This window comes from Pipistrellus kuhlii, unplaced genomic scaffold (assembly GCF_014108245.1).
Source record: "Pipistrellus kuhlii isolate mPipKuh1 unplaced genomic scaffold, mPipKuh1.p scaffold_m20_p_7, whole genome shotgun sequence".
NCBI classification, from domain to species: Eukaryota; Metazoa; Chordata; class Mammalia; order Chiroptera; family Vespertilionidae; genus Pipistrellus; species Pipistrellus kuhlii.
In genome coordinates this window covers 55,270,364-55,290,344 of record NW_023425573.1, presented here as the reverse complement: position 1 = coordinate 55,290,344, position 19,981 = coordinate 55,270,364, and the positions used below count along the sequence as shown (strand labels likewise).

General features: G+C 37.9%; 1 long non-coding RNA gene across 1 annotated transcript in view; it reads right to left on the bottom strand.

Annotated features, from left to right (window-relative positions):
* The window catches only part of LOC123651626, a 46,271-nt gene extending 26,367 nt beyond the window's left edge, over positions 1–19,904 (bottom strand). The window contains exons 1-2 of the long non-coding RNA XR_006740465.1: positions 19,796–19,904; positions 18,170–18,323 (exon numbers count right to left, since the gene is read on the bottom strand). This is a non-coding gene — a long non-coding RNA (uncharacterized LOC123651626). The remainder of the gene's footprint in view (positions 1–18,169; positions 18,324–19,795) is intronic.
* Positions 19,905–19,981: the final 77 nt, after the last annotated feature.

Below are 19,981 nucleotides of genomic sequence, written 5' to 3'. Positions count from 1 at the left end.
TTTTCAATCTCCTTCCTCTTTGAACTGTGCCTCTCACTACCTCAAAGGGGAGTATTTACTCCACACTCGACCTTTCAGAATGACTGTGGGAAAATACAAGTTTAAACTCTCCCTGAGCACACTTATTATGGGATGTTAATGAGAAAGGCTTAATGGGATCCAGTAGAGAAATCCACTGAAATACACACTGGGTGGTTTAATTCTGTCTTTGAATATCTTCATATGACTCTCTCTTACATAGAGAATCCAGCTAACTTCCAACTCCAATAAAATGAGTGCTGATTTGTTACCAAGTATAGCCTATGGGTTTATTATCCTAAGTGTGATTTAAAAAAAAAAAAAAAAAATCTTATTGGCTGTTTCTTAGAAGAAGCAAAAAATGGAAGCAGATTCATACCTGTAGAAGCCAGAGAGTAAAGTTAACTCCTGGGCATTTCTAGCCCCAGGACACAAAAAAGCCTTGCAGGGGAAAAAAAAAAAAAAAAAAAAAAAAAAAAAAAGTGATGTGGGCAGAAGCTTCAGCAGTTGGATGATATCTTAGATCATCACTACAATTGAAAAAAGCTTTGGAGCCCTGCCCTCTTCCCTGTTAAACTCAATTTGTTTCATAGAGATTTTTATTGGTTTCCCAGTTTGGTACTGTAACCCCCCCAAAAATGAGTGCATGCCTTTCTTAGGTTCCTCAGAAAGCAGCTTTGCAATGGAGATAGGCTGCAGAAAGTGGGCTGGACAGAGCTTACAGCAACAGCACCTACCTGTGCGAAAGTGAGGGCAATAGGATTAGGAAGAGGGAGTGGAGAGATGATTTTGGTTACATGAAGGCTTCAAGCTCATTCCAGAGCTGTTTGTTTGTTTGTTTTTATATATGACTGTAGATGGTATGACTTTACTCTAGAACTATAGAATGCCTGTGATTCTCCTACTGTGGCTTGTCATAAACATTTCATGGTGTTTTCCCACCAAAGATGGTTCTAATATCTTTGATTCTGCTGTATTGTATGGCTGAGGCTTTTTTCACTGTATTCTGGATTTACTGCATGCCCCTTCCTGCTCTGTATCCCACTCAAAGCTTGTAGTCTCCCATGCCATTTAATAAATGAGTAGAGGAATTCTTAGTATGAAATATGCTGCCTTTAGAACTCAAAGTGACCTACCAGATATTTTATTTCCTTCTTAGCACTGGGAGAAATAAGAGGAAGTATTTTGTCATTTATTTATTTATTTATTTATCCTATCTAATAAAAGAGTAATATGCAAATTGGCCATCATTCCAACACACAACATGGCTGCCCCCAGGTGGTCAAAGATGGCCACCACAAGATGACCAGCAGGGGAGGGCAGTTGGGAGGGACCAGGCTTGCAAGGGAGGGCAGTTGGGGACAATCAAGCCTGCAGGGTTGGACAGTTAGGGGCAATCAGGCTGGCAGGGGAATGGTCAGCGGGTTATCAGGCTGGCAGGCAGAAGCAGTTAGGGGCAATCAGGAAGGCAGGTAGATGAGCAGTTAGGAGCCAGCAGTCCTAGATTGTGAGAGGGGTGTCTGACTGCCCGTTTAGACCTGATCTCATTTAGACCTACCGGGATCGGGTCTAAACAAGTAGTCAGACATCTCTTGAGGGGTCCTATGTTGGAGAGGTTGCAGGCTGGGCTGAGGGACATAACCCCCGTACATGAATTTTGTGCACCTGGCCTCTGGTAGAATATATTTTTATTGATTTCAGAGAGAAAGGGAGAGGGAGAGAGAGATGGAAATATCAATGATGAGAGAAAAATCATTGATTGGCTGCCTTCTGCATGCCCCACAGTGGGGATCGAGCCCACAATCCAGGCATATGCCTTTGACTGGAATTGAACCTGGGGCCCAGCAGCCCGCAGTTGATGCTCTGTCCACTGAACAAAACCAGCTGGGGCCATTTTGTCTTTTATGTTGAATTGGCTATACTGACATGATCCAGACCACTGCACTCTGAAAACCTTTTCTGATGTGTTGGGCCCCTAAATATGTATAGGTTTTATTTTTTACTTTCTGTAGTGCATATGTCTCACTAAATATCTATATACTTGCCACTTTTTGGTCATCTGGTATAATGAACATGATCTTATTGATGTAGAAGGGAACTAACTCTTTTGATTGGGAAAATTTCTTGGTCATTGTAAGGTAAGTATTCTCCCCTACCATCTTACCTAGTATGGTCTCCTGGGGATAATATAGAACAGGGACAAAGAGAGGCAACTTTTTTCTAGCAGGAGCTAACAGGATGTTGAGGCACTTGGGTATGGAGTGTCAGAAAAAGGGGAAGAGAAAGGAGAAGGGTCTCTGAAGAGACTAGAATCCCCGTATCTTGACAGTAATTCGAACCTAAAGAGACAGATGGTCCTTGAGAGATTTCAGGCTATAGAGGCTGAGGCATATTAGGACCACGATGGGAAGTTGAAACATAAAGTTGGATAAAATTTAATTTTTAGGTTTCTGTCTTTCCCCTCACTTACACTCAACTATCAGTATAAGGGGATTACACACACTAAGCTTGTCTAGGGATTCTTTGGAAAAGGTCAACAGAAGGAGAGCAATTATGGCAGATGAGTCAGGATGAGGAATTTGGAACAAGAGAAAATCAGAAATATACAAACTCTTAAAAATTCTTTAAAAATGTTGAAGCCTTGGCCTTCTCATAGAATGTAGGATGAGATCTTGAGACATTTTCTTTGGGGAATTAAAGAAAATTGCTAAGGCCAGAAGGCTGGCAGACCTTGGAAAACAAGTTATATTCAAATTTTTATTTTTGTGTATTGCATTTTCAGCATTAAAAAGTTGCAAAGCTGACATTTCTCCATTAATTTTCTTTGGTATTTCTCTAAAAAAGATATTCTGAATTTGGTGGCTTCCCAAATCCAGGCTGAATGAATTATTTCTCTGCAGTAGCATGGGGACTGAGGTTGCATTTGTAAGCTTCTCCCACCACCATATAGCGAGACCCTATATGGCTGTGTACATGGTGCAAGGACTGTGTGGTGGGGGGCAGCCCAGGCTAGTGGCAAACAGCACAGATTTTGCAAACAGACAGTCTTAATCCCTATTGTCTCCTCCACTTAAAAACTGTGCAATCTTGGGCAAGTTACTTAACCTCTCTGTGAGTCAAAATAGCCCCATCTGTTAAAAAAAAGGGGGGGGGGGCGGGGAAGAGATCATAATAGTACCTACAGCTAAGAGTTGTTGTGAGGACTAGATGAACAACACATATAAAGCACTTAGAAGAATGATATACAGTCAATATTAACTGTTACCACAAAATAAAAGTTTTATGGAAGTCTTTGTTGAGTTAGTAAGAACAGGAGTGATTGTTATTTTCCATCTCTATAGAATTAAAGCTGTGCATATAGGTACATCGTCAAATATGTTAATTGGATGGAGCAATCCCTGAGGTTGGGAATAGCACTTTCCACAGCACAGAAAGGAGACTGTACTGCATGATGATCAAAGTAGCTTGTGTCAGCCACTTTGGTTTTGATCTTGTGTAATGTGCAGAGAAATTACATTATTTATCATAATCCAGAACTCCAGAGAAGTATGGGAGAGAATAATACCGACCTTAGATTGTAAGAAACATTTTTCAAACACTGCTTGTTTTCAGGAAACATATACTAGTAGGCCACGTTTAAGACAATCAAGTGTTAGGGGAAAATACAGAGTAAAGACATGGCCAACGAAAAAAGACAGACCTGCATTCAAATTGCTGTTCTGCTATTTATTAATTCTGTGTCCTTGCGCATATCCACTCATCTTTCACCTCATCCTGAAAGGCTTTAAAGTAACTTACAAAATAATTTGTGAAAGAAGGTGTGAAGGCAAAGGACAAACTGGGAAAATTGTAATGTGTATGGCAATCAAGAAAGATGTTATCATTGACAAAGAGCAACCCAAACAAATTAATAAGAGAATGAACAGCCCACAGGGGAAAATAGACAGAGAGCATGAATAATCTATAAAAGAAGAAATAAAATATAAAATGATATTCAACCTCATAGTAACGAAAGAAATGCAAATTAAAGCAAAATCCCAAAATTCAAATTTTTCTTATTAAATTGAAACTGATTTAAACTAATGAGGAAAACTAATGACATTCCCAGTTAATGAGAAGGAACAGGAAAATAAGCATTCTTCTATAAGTCCTGGTGGGAATAAAAACTGTTGCAACTTTTCTGAAAGACAATTTGGCAACATTTACTGAAAGTCTTGAAAATGTGCATACCAACTGACCCAGAAATTTCACTCTGAGGAAATTCTTGTAAACAAATAACAGGACTAATATGCAAAGCAAATGACACTGGAATGTTTATTGCAGCATTGTTTAATTAAAAATTGGAGGTCATAAATGCGCATCACTGGGATATTGAATTATATAAATTATGGTATATTATATATAAACTAGAGGCCTGCTGCATGACATTTGTGCACAGCAGGAGGGCCCTTGGCTCAACCTGCACCTTCTCCAATCCAGGACCCCTTGGACATCCCTCTCACAATCCAAGACCACTGGCTCCTAACTGCTTACCTGCCTGCCTGCCTGATTGCCACTAACAGCACCCCAGCTGGCCTGGTCACCCCCAACTGCCCTCTCCACCAGCCTGGTTGCATTTAACTGCCCTCCTGCCAGCCTGGTCACCCTTTAATTCCCTCCTGCCAGCCTGGTCACCTCCAACTGCCCATCTCACAGGCCTGATCATGTCTAACTGCACCCCTGCCAGCTTGGTCACCCCTTACTGCATCGCCTGCTGGCGTGGTCTTCCCCCAATTGGCCCCCTGTGGGCCTGGTTGCCCCACATAGTCTGCTGCTTGGTGCTTTGATCACCTCTCACTAAACCCCTGCCAGCCTGGTTGCCCCATGTAGCCTGCTACTTGGTCATTTGGTTGCCTTTCACTAATCTCCCTTTTGGCTTGGTTGCCCCATGCAGCCTGCTGCTCAGTCATTTGGTCACCCCTCACTACACCTCCCCTGCAGGCCTGGTCACCCTATGCAGCATGCTTCTCGGTTGTTTGGTTGCCCCTCTCTAACACCCCTGCCAGCCTGGTCACCTCACACAGCCTGTTCTTTCATCCGATTGGTTGTTTCGGATGTGATGATCAGTTAGACTTTTATATACACTGAATGGCCACATTATTATGATCTCTGAATGTATAATAGCCTGTCCATTCAGTGTATATAAAATAAAAGATAAACATACAAATTGACCATACCTCCTCTACACCAGTAAGCCATGCCCACCAGCCAATCAAGAGCAAATATGCAAATTAACCTAACAAAAATGGCAGCAGCCATTGAGCCGTAGAGAGCAGGAGGCTTGGGTTGCCCCCGACGATCGAGGAAGCCAAGCCTCCCACCCTGCTCTGGCCTGCTCTGGCCTCCACTCAAGGCTACAAAGTCCCAATTACAGAAGATAAAAAATCCCAACAAAAATGGTGGCAGCCACAGAGCTGGAGCCAGCTGGAAGCTTGAGTTGCCCCAGTGATGGAGGAAGCCAAGTTTCCCTCCCACCCTGGCTTGCCCTGGCCTCTGCTCAAGGCTACAAATTTCAATTATAGAATATAAATAAATCCCAGATACCAGGGCCTCTGCTTGGGTCACCAGGTGGCATGGATGGCCTGGAAACCACTATAGGTCCCTCACCCAGGCCACCCCGTGTCCCAAGGAAACCCTTACCCTGATCTGGGACACCCTTCAGGATAAACCAGTCAGACCCCACCCATGTACTAGGCCTCTATCCTATCTAATAAAAGAGTAATATGCAAATTGATCATCACTCCAAAACACAAGATGGCTGCCCCCATGTGGTCAAAGATGACTGCTCCCAAGTGGACCGAAGATGGCCATCACAAGAAATATAACTTACTTTCTACTGGAATTTTAATCCTCTCAGCAGGGCCACTAGTTCACAGACTTGCTAGAGTCCAGTGGCCTTTGATCTAATTTTCCAGGTGTCCTGAGCTCAGAGACCCTGGATCCTGACAAATCCTGTGCAGGCCGTATGTATCTTATTTACAGTCTAAACAGGAGAAAGCAAGGTGCTCTCATCCCAGATTCAGAGCTGTATATAGAAAATTTTACATGCTCAGACAAGGTGGTTATCATTTTATTTATTTGAAAAGTTAGAAAGACATAGCATTTTATGTCTCAGAGGTTTTCCATACACTGGGTTTATAGCTGAGTACTTTATAGGAGAAGGAAAAGCTGACACTAAAAGAATAAATTCAGTCCTTTTTAGGAAAATTACTTCATGTAGTCAGTACTATTAAATAGTATTATTGATGCTTTAATTTTTTTGAAGTGATGCCTTAACTGGGCCATAAAGAATTTAATAAAGAGAAGCCTTAAAATATCTTGGATTTAGAAACTGTAGTTTCAATTTTATTCATGTTTATAGAATATTGATCATTTGTTATGCACCAAAAGGAATTTATGAAAAAATAAACTTTGTATACAACACATCTTTGCCAACATTTATATAAAAATATTCTGTAGCTTAGATTCAATCTATATATCTGTGAGAAGTTGTATTGATTTTTAGATATAAATAATTAACTTAATTCCAATTATTGTTAATGTAGCCAAGCTTTACTAATGAACACATTTCTTTTTTTAAAAAGCCAACCATTGCCAGCTGGTGTGGCTTAGTAATTGAGTGTTGACCTATGAACCAGGAGATCAAGGTTCAATTCCTAGTCAGGGCACATGCCCAGGTTGTGGGTTCAATCCCCAGAGTGGGGCATGCTCTCTCCCTCTCCCTTCCTATCTGAAATTAATAAAAATATATTAAAAAATAATAATAACAATAATAATAATAAATCCAAGCATTTTTGTGAAATCATGCAGATGGAAAACATTTGCCAATCTAACAGTGAGTAACCATATCTACAGTCATTTGGAACATGAATGGGGTGCTGAGCAGTCCCTCCAGGAAAGCCCAGAGTAGAACTGCTACTCAGACACAAAACTATTTTTTACTGAACTCTATGCCATTTAGTGCAAAGTTGCTTCCATTTAACTTAAAAATTGCTTTGAGCCAAATTTTTCATTTCTATCTTAAAATCAATACTTATTCTTTAACAAGTTTTTTTTTTTCTTCTTCCAGTATTGGCTGAATTGAGGTAGGTCTTTAGATGAAAATTTCTTTTGCAAATTCTGTAAGTTTTTAGAACATTATCTCTCATTCTCCAGCATGGATTAACTATGGCTACAGGTTTTTAAGTTAAAATTTTAGTAGTGTTGTGAAAGGTAAAAAATTGAAAGAACTTTTCCTTCTCTGCTTAAAATGTACGGTAGGCTTGTGCAGCTTTTCTGAACTCTCCACTGACCTTTAATCTTCTGGCATTTGTTTATTTGTGGCAAGTGCAGCTTCCTTGTTTGGGAGACAAAGTTCATAATGATTCATGAGAAACACATTTAGGTTTCTACATCTTGCTTCAGGGCTATCTTAATGGTTGTAGATCAACTAAATTTTTCTTAAAGACCAAGAGAAAGAAAGAGGAAGGAAAGAGTAGCCGGGAGAGAATATTTTGGATTTTCCTGATACATGTAATTCTTGACAAATGATTAATAAGTTCCTGATAAGTTCCAAATATAGAGTGACTTGTTTATTCCCTGATTAGACACATGAAGCTATGCAATCAACAGGATGTTTTTCTTTTGCCTTTTCCTCATTTCTGCATCGTTGTCAGAAATTTTGGTAAAATAATCTTGAGTTGAGGTTAACAATAGAGCATCTTCTCTAAGTGAACTGACTTTTATTTTAAATCTGTAGACATGAGGATTATGGTTCTGCAAACTGAGAAGAATGTGTATCCTGCTCTTGGCACCAACTTTTAGAAACCCTATCTCTTAGTGTGTGATTACTCTGGTTGATGAAGTGGGAAAAAGTTGGAGTGAGCCCAGGAAGAGAGCAATGTCATTTATTTTCAAATGTACTGGCTACCTGAAAGATACACATATTTCCAAAGAACCAGGAAGAAACTGTTGGACAGGGACTTTTATGTATTTGTGACACCGTGACTGGTAACTTCTTCTGTGGGGCCATGTGGTAAGGCAGAAACTCAGCTTATGGCTGCTTTTTCTTTGCAACTCCTGGGGAAATGTACTCTATGTACAAAGCAAATGCAATGGTTTTTTTCCCTCCAAGATAATGACAAAACAGTAATGATTTAATAGTTCTGTCTATAGTTTACAAACACACTTCTCCAGTTTAAACTGTCTTTCTAGCTAAGGGCATGATGAAACTCTAGTTTGTATCTGTAGGTCCTCTATCTCAAACAAGAAACATCTATTAGACACCTGCCCTCTATAACATATCATGGAAATATTTAAAGACAATTAAGCTATGTCTCTGTCCAGAACAAATATATAATCTAGACAGGGAGATATGACAGACACTGTGTTTGGGGTCCCTAAATGACTCCCAGATTTGGCGATTTGCTAGGAGGACTCACAGGACACAGTATATAGTATTATGCACAACAATGGTTTACAAAGTAAACTTAGGAAAAATAAAAAGGCACATGGGGCAAAGTCAAGGGGAAACCAGACATAAACTTTCAAGAGTTTCCCCTATGAAATCACCCAGGGCGTGCTTAATTCTTCCAGTACTAAATTGTGACAACATGTGTGAACTGTCTAACAGAAAACCCATTAGAGACTTGATGCTCAAGATTTTCACTGGGGATTGATTAAGCAGGCACCATCTGCCTAACACATACCAAAATTCCAGACTTATAGAAAGAAATCAGATGTCCAGCATAACTGTAATGTTTACAGTTTAAGCACAGTGAATCGTTCTTTGAGTTAGGAATGGGGGGAACATTCCTGAAATCCAAGTTCCCTGGACCCAGTCAGCAGTCAAACTCTCAAGCAGGTTTTCCTAAGGATAGCAGTGCCAGGCCTGTTGTGTTCCTCTTTTCTGCTTCAATTAAAAAGTATTCTAAGCATTAAGTGAAAGATAAAATGTGAGGAAATATTGGCAAAGGAGAGTCACAGACCAATGGAATAAAATAACAATCCAAAAATAGAAACACATGGTTAACTTATTTGGGACAGAGGTTCCGGGGAATTCAAATGGGAAAAGAATAGTCTTTCCAACAAATGGCACTGGAATCACAGACCATTTACAATATATGCAAAATAATGAATCCCTCCTCTTATGGTACCTAGTACCTAGTATCATGCATGAAAATAAACACTAAATGTGTCATAGAACCCAATATGAGAACCGAAACTATAAAAATTCCTGAAGAAAATTTGGGAAAAGTCTTTGTGACCTTGGGTTAGGCCAATATTTCTTAACACTGAAAGCATGAATTACTAAAGAAAAAAAGATACATTGGACTTCATCAAAATAATAACCACTGCTGTGTGAAAGTCATAGTAACAGAAGTTGAAAGGCAAGTCACTAGACTGGGGTAAAATATTTATAAATACATATTTAATAATATGTGCATATTGTATAAGACAATTTTTTAAAATTCAGAATCCAATAATAAGCAAATGATGCAATCAAAATGTGCAAATGATTTGGCTTCACAGAAAAAGATATAAACCAGTGATTCCACTTCTGGGAATTTACCTGAAGAAACCTAAAACACTAATTGAAAATAATATATGCACCCCTATGTTCCTGGAAGTGTTATTTACAATAGCCAATATTTGGAATCAGCCCAAGTGTCTATCAATAGATGAGTGGATAAAATGTTGTGGTACATTTATACAATGGAATACTACTCTGCCATAAAAAAACGAATAAAATTCTATCCTTTGTGACAGCATGGATAGATCTGGAGAACATTATGTTAAATGAAATAAGCCAGTCATAGAAACCATATAATTTCACTCATAAGTGGGATTTAAAGAATAAACTGAACTATTGAGCAAAATAGAGAGATTAATAGATAGAGAGCAGACAGCTCTGGTGTGTGTGTGTGTGTGTGTGTGTGTGTGAGAGAGAGAGAGAGAGAGAGAGAGAGAGAGAGAGAGAGAGAGAGAGGAGGTGGGGTTGGGGGTGGAGAGATTCATAAAAAAAGAGAGAGATCTCATGGACATGGACAACAGTGTGGTGATTGAGAGGGGGTAAGAAAGTATAAAGGGAATAAATAGTGATGGAAAAATAAAACAAAATTTAAAAAAGTATTAAAAATATGAATAAATGCATGCAAAGTTCTTAATACTGGTATTATTAGTCATTTAGGAAATACAAACTAAAATTGAGTTACCACTTCACATTCACTAGATTGGCTAAAATGAACCAGAATGACATTTCTATCAAGTGCTGTGAAAGATGTAGATTAACTGGAACTCAAGCACATTGCTGGTGAGATTATAAAATATACAACTTGAAAAAACAGTTCGGCAGTTTCTAATAAAGTGAAACACATACTTTGCAGTTCAGGAATCCAACTTCTAGGTATTTATCCAAATGAAATGAAAACATATATCACACAAAGACCTGTAAGTAAATGTACATGGCAGCTTTATTTGCAGTTAAAAAACAAAACAAAACAAAAAACACACAGAAGAACTCAGGTATTCATCAAGTGGTAAATGAATTAAAAGGAAGAATCTCTTACCCTTTGAGATAGCATGGAGGGACCCAGAGATTATTATACTAAACAAAATAAGCCAATCAGAGAAAGACAAATATCATATGATCTCACCCATATGTGGAATCTAAAGAACAAAATAAACTGATGAATGAAATAGATCCAGAGACAGAAGCATGGAGCAGACTGTCAAATCTCAGAGGGGGGTAGGGTTGGTTGGGAGATGGGAAGAGATTAACCAAAGAATTTATATGCATATATTCAAAACTCATGGGCATAGATAATAGGGTGTAAAAGCCTGGGGTAGGGGGGCAATAGGTGTGGGCTAGATGGGGTCAATGGGGAAAAATGGAGACATCTCTAATACTTACAAAAATAAAGATAGATTTTAAAAAGTGAGCTTTATTTACACAACAAAATATTACTCAGTAGTGCAAAGAAATTATGAATAGACAAAATAACATGGATGAATCAAAGAAGCCAGACACAAAAGACTTCATAATGCATGATTACATTTATATGACTTTGTGAAAGAGTCATAATTTTTGAGTAGAAAATGAGATAAATTGTTGCCTGTGGAGAGATGAAAAGGGATTGATTGCAAGGGAGCATGAGAAAACGTCTTGAGATGCTGAAAATACTCTCTTGATTGTGCTGGTGGTGGCATGAATACATATATCAAATACAAAATATAAATATACAAACTCATCAAACTACTTTATATTATTCTAATTTATATTACACAAATATGTATTACATAAATAGCTCCTCTATGAGACAGATTGTAAAAAGTGTGTGGTTGTCATACCGTTAATTTACAAATCAGTTGACTGGGCCCTTGGTGTTTGAGGAGTGCAGAGTAGGGAGGGATCACTGTGAACCATGTGGTAGAGAGGATTTTTATCCAGCAAACGAATTTGAGTTCTCCTCCGAGGAATGTGAAACACTCACAGAGGCAAAGCAAGAGAGAAAAGGCATTTCATCTCTTCCTCCTCCAACATTTCTCCATATTCCTAGAGAGATCTTTCTGTCTCTGATTATCACACAAACTCAGGCCTCTCACTACCCTTGTGACAAGTCTTTAGCTGTCCCCTATCACCTGGTGGTCCAAACTCCTCCGTGATATGCACAGTGCTGAGGCCTGGCTCCTGTTCACCTGTATCCCAATTTCTTACAGCATTTCCTTTGCTTCCTGAATTATCAGGAAGTGGATGTTTCTAGTCAGCAGTGGCTGCCCAGGTTCTTGTCAGAACAGCAGTGTGCCAGCCTTTGGGCCCTGGAGTTTGGGAAGGCAGTCAGGCCAAAAATGCCAAGTCAGAATTCTTGCTGGGGTGCGAGACAAACTCGCTAGGCAAGAATTCAGGGCAGTCAAAAGAGACAATGAATCTTGGACCAATTGAAGGGGTTCTGGCTCAGAACCTCGTGGGCAGGAACTTTTAAAATAAAACAAAGGGTCTGGAGCCTCAGTGCAGCCGTGAGCTCCCAGGTTAGTGCTGAAGCTTCTAGCCTAGGTCAGCAAAGCAGAGAGATTTAGCCCAAAAGAGGAGGCAGTAGGAACACAGAGGCTAATAGTACATCCCCCATGTCTCTGAGCTCTGCCTTTCCACTTTCATGATTATGCGATTAATACTTTGGGCAAGTAACCAAACCTTAAAGCCTCAGTTTCCCAGATATGGAAATTAAATGTGATAATGCATATACAAGTAGTAACACCAGGGCTGGCACATAGCAAGCCCTGAAGTAGGTGGAATCCGTGAGTGTTAAGAAGAGGAAGTGAAGCAACTCAAGTTCTCTCTACTCCAGCACGTTGAGAGGTGAGGAGTCCTTAAATCTGCCTGTGGTAAGTAGGAGAATGTGGCACTCAAATGAATGAAAGATTACATCTAGTCCTTGTGAAGATAGAAATGAAGGACACAGAATAATGGCAACAAAAACTTAATGAATCACTTCACCTCTTTGAACCTCCGCTTTTCTACCTATAAATCTGGATTTGGTGATATTTCACAAACCTTCCAGCTCTAACATGTTGTGACTCTATAAAATGGGAAGGGTTGTTGAATTATGACAAAAGTACTCTTTCATTTTATATGACCTTAGGAAAGAATGATGCTCTCAGATGATCTGACATTTTCCCGCTCTGACTTGCCTCATTAATTCAGGATTGAAGCAATAACAGATGGGATTGACAGTGACATTGAAATTAGCACATAAATGATAGAAATCTGTTAATTTGGTATAGCACACCCATGTCTGCTCACAGAGTTCGGCACAATAGTTTAGTTGGGGAAAGTTTCTTCACTGGTTAAAAGTTCATGAATCAGTTTGGCTTACATTAGAATTTTCCTAATGAAATGTAAACTACTTGAGAAGTTTTCATCCAAGTCTAACACATAAAGTAGGAACTCAGTAAATGTGAATCCCTGTGCTTCCCCTCCTCCTCCTCCTCCTCCTCCTCCTCCTCCTCCTCCTCCTCCTCCTCCTCCTCCTTCTTCTTCTTCTTCTTCTTCTTCTTCTTCTTCTTCTTCTTCTTCTTCTTCTCTCATTTCATACTAGCCCCCAGCCTAGTGGGTTGGGGTCTACAGAACAATTAATTCACATGACCTGTTGCTTTGCTGAGCTCATCCGTTAAAGGAAGGGGAGTCTCAGAAATAAGCTAAAGTGACTAAAAGTCTTTCCACAGGGTTCATCTGAGATCTTCAACTAATCAGAATTTTCCAGTGGAGGCTGTGAGCTAAAGCATGGACAATACAGCTTCCCTAAACTTTGCAAGAGCTAACCTGCCAAGAACTCAACTTCAGTTATACTTTTACTGCTTTAGGAATCAGTCAGTTGCCTTTAGATGCTTTTCATAAACATTAGATACCAATGTAGTTTTCTAACAGCCAAAAAAATTTACTATAAGCATGGAACAGTAAAGAAGACTTCATATGAAGAAATAGCAAAATGAATTTTATCTGGCTCAATAGCGTCCATTGAAATTATAGGTTAAAAATCAAGGAAAAAAAGTTCCGACCTTCTCTAAGCTGAAGATTTTATCACTATATTCATAGAAAGTTGGCTTAGGAAAATCTTTTATGGGAATGTCGTTATGTATACCAAAATAATATTGGCTATAACATAAATACATAGTAACACCATTGTGCTATTAATTAGCTAGTGGGACATAATGATGTTTATTAATAATATATATGGGACAAGCTTGACCATAAGAAAGAAAACAGGATTCCAAATTCCTCTCCCATTAACTGCACAGGGGACAGAAAATGCAGATGGTGGAGAGAAGGAAAACTTGGGTAAGAAAAATACCTGCTGGGCCAAGTAAAATGACCAAAACTTTCCCAAAGATCAACAGAAATCCCCAGGAATTTCATATTTTTGTATAAGTATGACGGAAAGAAAAGCCTTTCAAAGGAGAGTACGTATTGTGAGTTTTGAGCACTTGCAGAGGCAAAGATTAAAGATTATGTAAATATTATTGCCAGAGACCTGAAATGTGGAAACAACCACCCATCACAAAATGAAACACTGCAGACCTGAAGAGGATCAACAATGACAGAAAGGAGGTAACATGGGGTATGATGTCCTCACACTGTGTATTACCTCACCTGCGGAGGAGCAAGTTGAGGTCAGTACCAGTGCACCAAGTGATATAGGTAGTCATGATGACAGTGATCATATTAATGAGTAATAAGGTGGAGATATCACAGGGGAAGGAGATCAGGTACTCAAATGTGAGTGAAATTTCTAGAAATGTAACTCAACTCTAAAGAAACATGTAATTAGTAGCCGGAATTCTTGAACAATGCCCTTGGAGCTGTTGTGTATAGGTGAAACACACCTATGAGCATTCCTGAGTAATAATAAATGTTCTAAAAATGTTCTCTAGTTTTTGCAAAATGACATATGTCAGTTTAGAGCCAGAGATAAATGCAGGGGTAGCAGAGAAGATACCACCAGTGGTTTTTCTTCCCTGCACTGCCTTTAGGCTTTGACTCTACATAAAATATTGGATAAATACTTTAAGTATATCTGTATCAAGTTGAACCAAAGTATAAGTCTGTCTGAAGTGCTCATGTGTTTCTGTCTTGTTCATGCAAAATGCAGCCCTTAGTTTAAAACTTGATATGAGTTTCTCGAAACAAAGAGTGGACCATGTTTTTGAAAATCCCTTTGTTAAAGATTCCCTGGAGATCCCTCCCACTTTGGCCAGGGTGCAGTCTCCCTGATTAGTAGAGTCTAAGTTCTAGCACCTCCAAAACCCAGTTCAGATAAAAAACACTTTTATAGACTATTTCCTTCTGGATAACTATAGTTTCCATTTGTGTTTCATTGACTTTGCTACTTATCTTACTTTTAAAACATCATAAATACTGTAATTGTTCTGACCCATCAGCATCCCTTTAAAAAAGTGGTTCATAAATACGTTGATAATATCTTACCTAGAAGAGATAAATATCTGGTGGTCAACCTTTTCCATCTATTTTCAATATCTAGTTGAAAAAAAATCAGTCCTTAATACATCATTTGTTACTGAAACATAGAGATTTTAGTAAATGTATGTTGTGGACCAATCTGGTGTGTATTTGTATGCACTATCTGTGGCCCTACACATTATAAGAGAATACTAGCTTGTATAGAGGATTACATGTTACAGAACGATGTCCTGAACAACTGAAAATAACATACTAATTTATTACACTTAACTTGATAGTGTATTTTTTCAAATTGCTTATAGCTGCATCAGCCAGCCTTCGAATTTCAAAGACTAACAACAAACCTACTTACTCTCAAATGAGCTCACCACCCCCCCTTGATAAGATTGCCTGTTCTCTGGGTGCCAGGCATTCAAGATGACCAATACATGGCCATATCTATAATCTTGTTTAGATAAGTTAAAAAGTTAGGCATATGTTTGAGACTGTCCCAAAAACTTCCAAAGAGGAGGAAGGGTAAATCCAGGCTGCACTATGACCAGCAAGAACACTGAGAAGCTCCAAGAAGTCAATATTAGAGAAAATATAATCAAAAGCCCATTCTCCTTAAGTAACCAGTGGGAGGCTTGATCCTCTCTCTGGTCCCATGCTTATGATCCACACATGCCCTCTTAGCAAGACACTAGTTTTTCCCACACCTTGCCTATGTAGCCAGTATGTCAAGACATCTCCACATTACTCTCCTTGATGAAGAACATGTGGTTCAATTTCACCCACTTGATGGGTTTCTGAAAATGAGAAAAACAATTCCAATCTGTTTTACAATAAAAAGATTCATTAAATTAGATATCTGCCAAAGAAAAAAAAAAAGTCTACAAACCATGTGATATGAGGAAGCAGAAACAAAGCTGAGTTCTACTCTTTTATGCTTTGCTAAGCTCAACCTCCTATGAGTATTTCTGATTAGAGATTTTTAAATCCTAGTTTTGACCAGGAAGTTAATAATCTCATGGGAGGAAGCAAATTGGAGTGGCTTCACAAAACACTCTGAAATTAGACCGACTAGTATTAAATCCAAACCCTCCCACTTCCTAGTTATCCAACTTTGAACATTCACTTAACCTTAATTTCCTCTCCTTTAAAGCTTAGATTCTCTTAGCACCTGGCTCTTAGAATTCATAGTGAGGATGAAATACAATAGTCCATATAAGATGTTTAATATAATACTGGGCATATAGGAAAAACTCAATATGTGATAGCTGCTAATATTATTTTCAAGTTGACCTTGGGTAATTCTTATTTCAATGGTCAGATTCCAATTGGTGATTCAAAAATCTCATTTCACCTTCCTTTCCAAGTCACTGTCCTTGATTCTGAAAGTGGGAAGTCAGAGTCATGGAATGGCCTCAGGGAGAAAGAATGGTGCTAGGTGGACTTCAGTGTAAGCTCCAATGAGGAGCAGAAAAAAGGAAGCCAAGGATTAGACACAGGAGCATCCCTTCCACTGGTCAGTATCAGACCACAGGATTAAAACTGTCCTGGGAGTGAGACTGTCCTTAGTCTGTGAAGCCCCTTGCTCCTTTGATTCCTTTTTCTTGTCTGACTTCAAGTCAAAGGTGCCTTCCTCTTTTGTCAAAATGTCTGTGAATTTTCAGAATATGAAGTGCTCACTTTGAGAAAATTAATGGCAAGAAACACACACTCTCCTTGAAGAATGATGTTTTGTTATAAATAAAGGACCGTGACATTAGAAGACAAGTTTTGATTCTTATGCAGAAATAGACATTGCCAATGGCATAATAACCTATATAGGAATGAGGAAATACAACGGGTTCTCATTATTTGTGTTGGTTGTGTTCTATAAAGTCACTGCAAACAGTGAATTTACAAACACTGAACCATTTTTCCCCCAAGGGAAATGCAGGATTAGGTTTCTGTGAGCCTCTAGCCATAACATTTTCATCAACCAATCAATACAGAACCCCGTTTTACATGTGTTTTTGTTTAAAGACACCTGATTTAATGCATACTGTTGATTCATTAGTATTGAACTCAAGGGCAACAGCACTATAAGTCATGTTTGAAGCAAGATTATCTAGTACACATTGTTTTTTTCTTTTCTGTGAGACCCATCACAGCCTTTTGGCACTTGGGAACACTAGACAGCACTCAGCACTAACTGGAAGGGGAGGTATGTACGTTATAACAATGTAAATGTAGAACTATTATATTAATATAACTTCAGTTAGAATTGTAACAGTGTTTAATTGGATAAAACATTTTTAAAGTTCAAATGGAAAGCTGCCTGAATAGTTACACAATTTTGAAAAGTAGGACTGAGCAGGTGAATTTGCTTATTTAATAAATAATCAAAATATAAAATTGTGGTAATAGGTATCGTTTGAGCATTACACAGAATATTTATGAGAAATAGATCATATGTCAAATCTTATCATATGTCAAAATTAATACATAACAAAAAGGTTTTTCAAATACATAGACAAAGTCTGGGTGGGTATGCTTATTTTAAAATAAAAGATATTTTTTGACTACATAGAAATCTAAAACTTTTGTGGAGAATCTATTGCCATAAATGAAGACAATAGAACATGTGGTAAGTTTAACTACAAAAATAAATCAGCATAGATGGCAGATTAAGGGTTTATATAAATAAATGATATATAAAATATTTTAAAAGTTAATTGGAAAATGATGTGCAAACTAATAAAAAGTGAGCAAATAATATGAATAGGTATTTCACATAACTGCTTATGGATGCTATAGAGATAGCTAGAAGTTAAGCTGTAAATGTAAATTGTACAATGGTAGGGGTGAATTTTTGCTTGTTTTGTTCACTGCTATAGTCCCTGTTGTAGAACAGTGCATGGGAATATAATAGGCACTCAATACATATTTCTTAAATAAATGAAAGATAATATATAGTATAAGATTTTCCAACTTTGAGTAGCTTGGATTATATAAAGTAACGAAGAGTTATAGCTTGTATCTATTAAACTGGTTACATTTTTAATAGTTAAGGCACCTACTATTATGTTAAGAGAAGGAATTTTCATGCATTGTTTATGAAAATGTGGACTGTTAAAGACAATTTGAAAGAAACCTGGTTCCATTTATTAAAATGTATAGTAATACACATACCTTTTAATTCAGCAACCAAATGCTGACACTCCACCTCCCAGGAAGAGAGGAACCATCTAAAGGGCAGACAATCTTACGAATAGATGTATATGTGCATGTGTTTTCTGTGGATGTGAAGAATGTTCCTTCATGCTTTAGATGAAACAAAAGCTACCTATGTTGAAAAGAACATAATCTAAATCATCCTTATAAAACAAACCATAAAGAGAACTAGTTTGAAAATCAGAAGAAAAGCAAATTTAAGTATAATAAACAAACAAAAAAATAACTTAAAAACTGGCATTAACATTTTACCTTTTAACAGGGTTTAGTTCTGGAATGTTTTGGATGATAAAACTGCCCCCAAAGCTTTTCATAATGGCATGTTTATTTTTAAAAATTGCATTGAATACAATAAGAGTTATATTTTTCAAACAGGAACAAACATTAACATTTATAAACATAAATAAAACACTATTGCTTAGAAGGTTTAAGCTATGATTTAGAAATCAGAAGAAAAATTAAAGATGAAAATGTGAATTATTTTGGGCATTTTCTACTGTAGCTGGTGAAAACACATATAAAAAAATACTACTAAACCGAAACCGGTTTGGCTCGGTGGATAGAGCGACAGCCTGCGGAATAAAGAGTCCTGGGTTCAATTCCGGTCAAGCGCATGTACCTTGGTTGTGGGCACATCCCCAGTAGGGGGTGTGCAAGAGGCAGCTGATCAATGATTCTCTCTCATCGATGTTTCTAACTCTCTATCACTCTCTCTTCCTCTCTGTAAAAAAATCAATAAAATATATATTTTTAAAAATACCACTAAGTTAACCACATTAACATTTTTAATATGTCCAATACATTTTGGACATTAGACCATGATAGGAAATTTTTCAAAAAATTGCTTCTTTTGGGGTTGAAAAAGTTTAATGTTATCTTAGCAAAACTAATGAGCTTATCTACAAAGAATATGTCTGAGATGGATTAAATTGACATCAGACTTCTTAGAAAACTTATACCCAAAATTACACACTTGGTAGGAACAAGAAACTTCAATAAATAAATTGTCTTATTTATTGGCATAGGTTTGTGCTAAAGTTGAAAATACTACTTATGAAAATAGTAGTCAACATTGTAAACAGAATTTTTTTTTTTTTGCATAACTTGACCTATTCTTGACTGAATGCTCTATATGCTATCCTATATTGCTGTCCTGTATTGAAACTAGAGCCTAATGAGATGGTGAAGGCATTTTTAAACCATTGGAAAAAACAAATGTGTTCATGTCTCCCCAAGAAAATTCCTTCCTCTGCTCCTCAGTGGAAAAAAAAGATCAAAACTTTCTTTGTAGGTTTAATAATAACCTAAATAAATAAATGAAAATTTAACAAAATTTCATGGATATTTCTAAGAGATTCAGATTAATTACAAATGTTTATAATTTGATTTTCTCATTCATTTCTAGTGAAAGCCTATTGTATTACTTTCCTGTGGCTGCTATAACCAAGTATCACACACTTGATGACTTAAAACAGAAATTTATTTTATCACAGTCCTCCTGAAGGTCAGAATTCTCAAATCAGTCTTACTGATGACAAAGGGGCTGTGGTCCCTCAGGATGCTCTAGGGAAGACTGTCCCTTACCTCTTTCAGTTTCAGGTGGCTGCACGCAATCTTGTTTGTGGCTGCATCACTCCAATTTTTGTCTCCATGGTCACGTTGCCTCCTTCTGTGCATCTAATCTCCCTTTGCCTCTCTCTCACAAGGCAGAACACTTGCTATGGCATTTAGAGTCTACCAAGATAATTCAAAATAATTTCCCCACCTCGT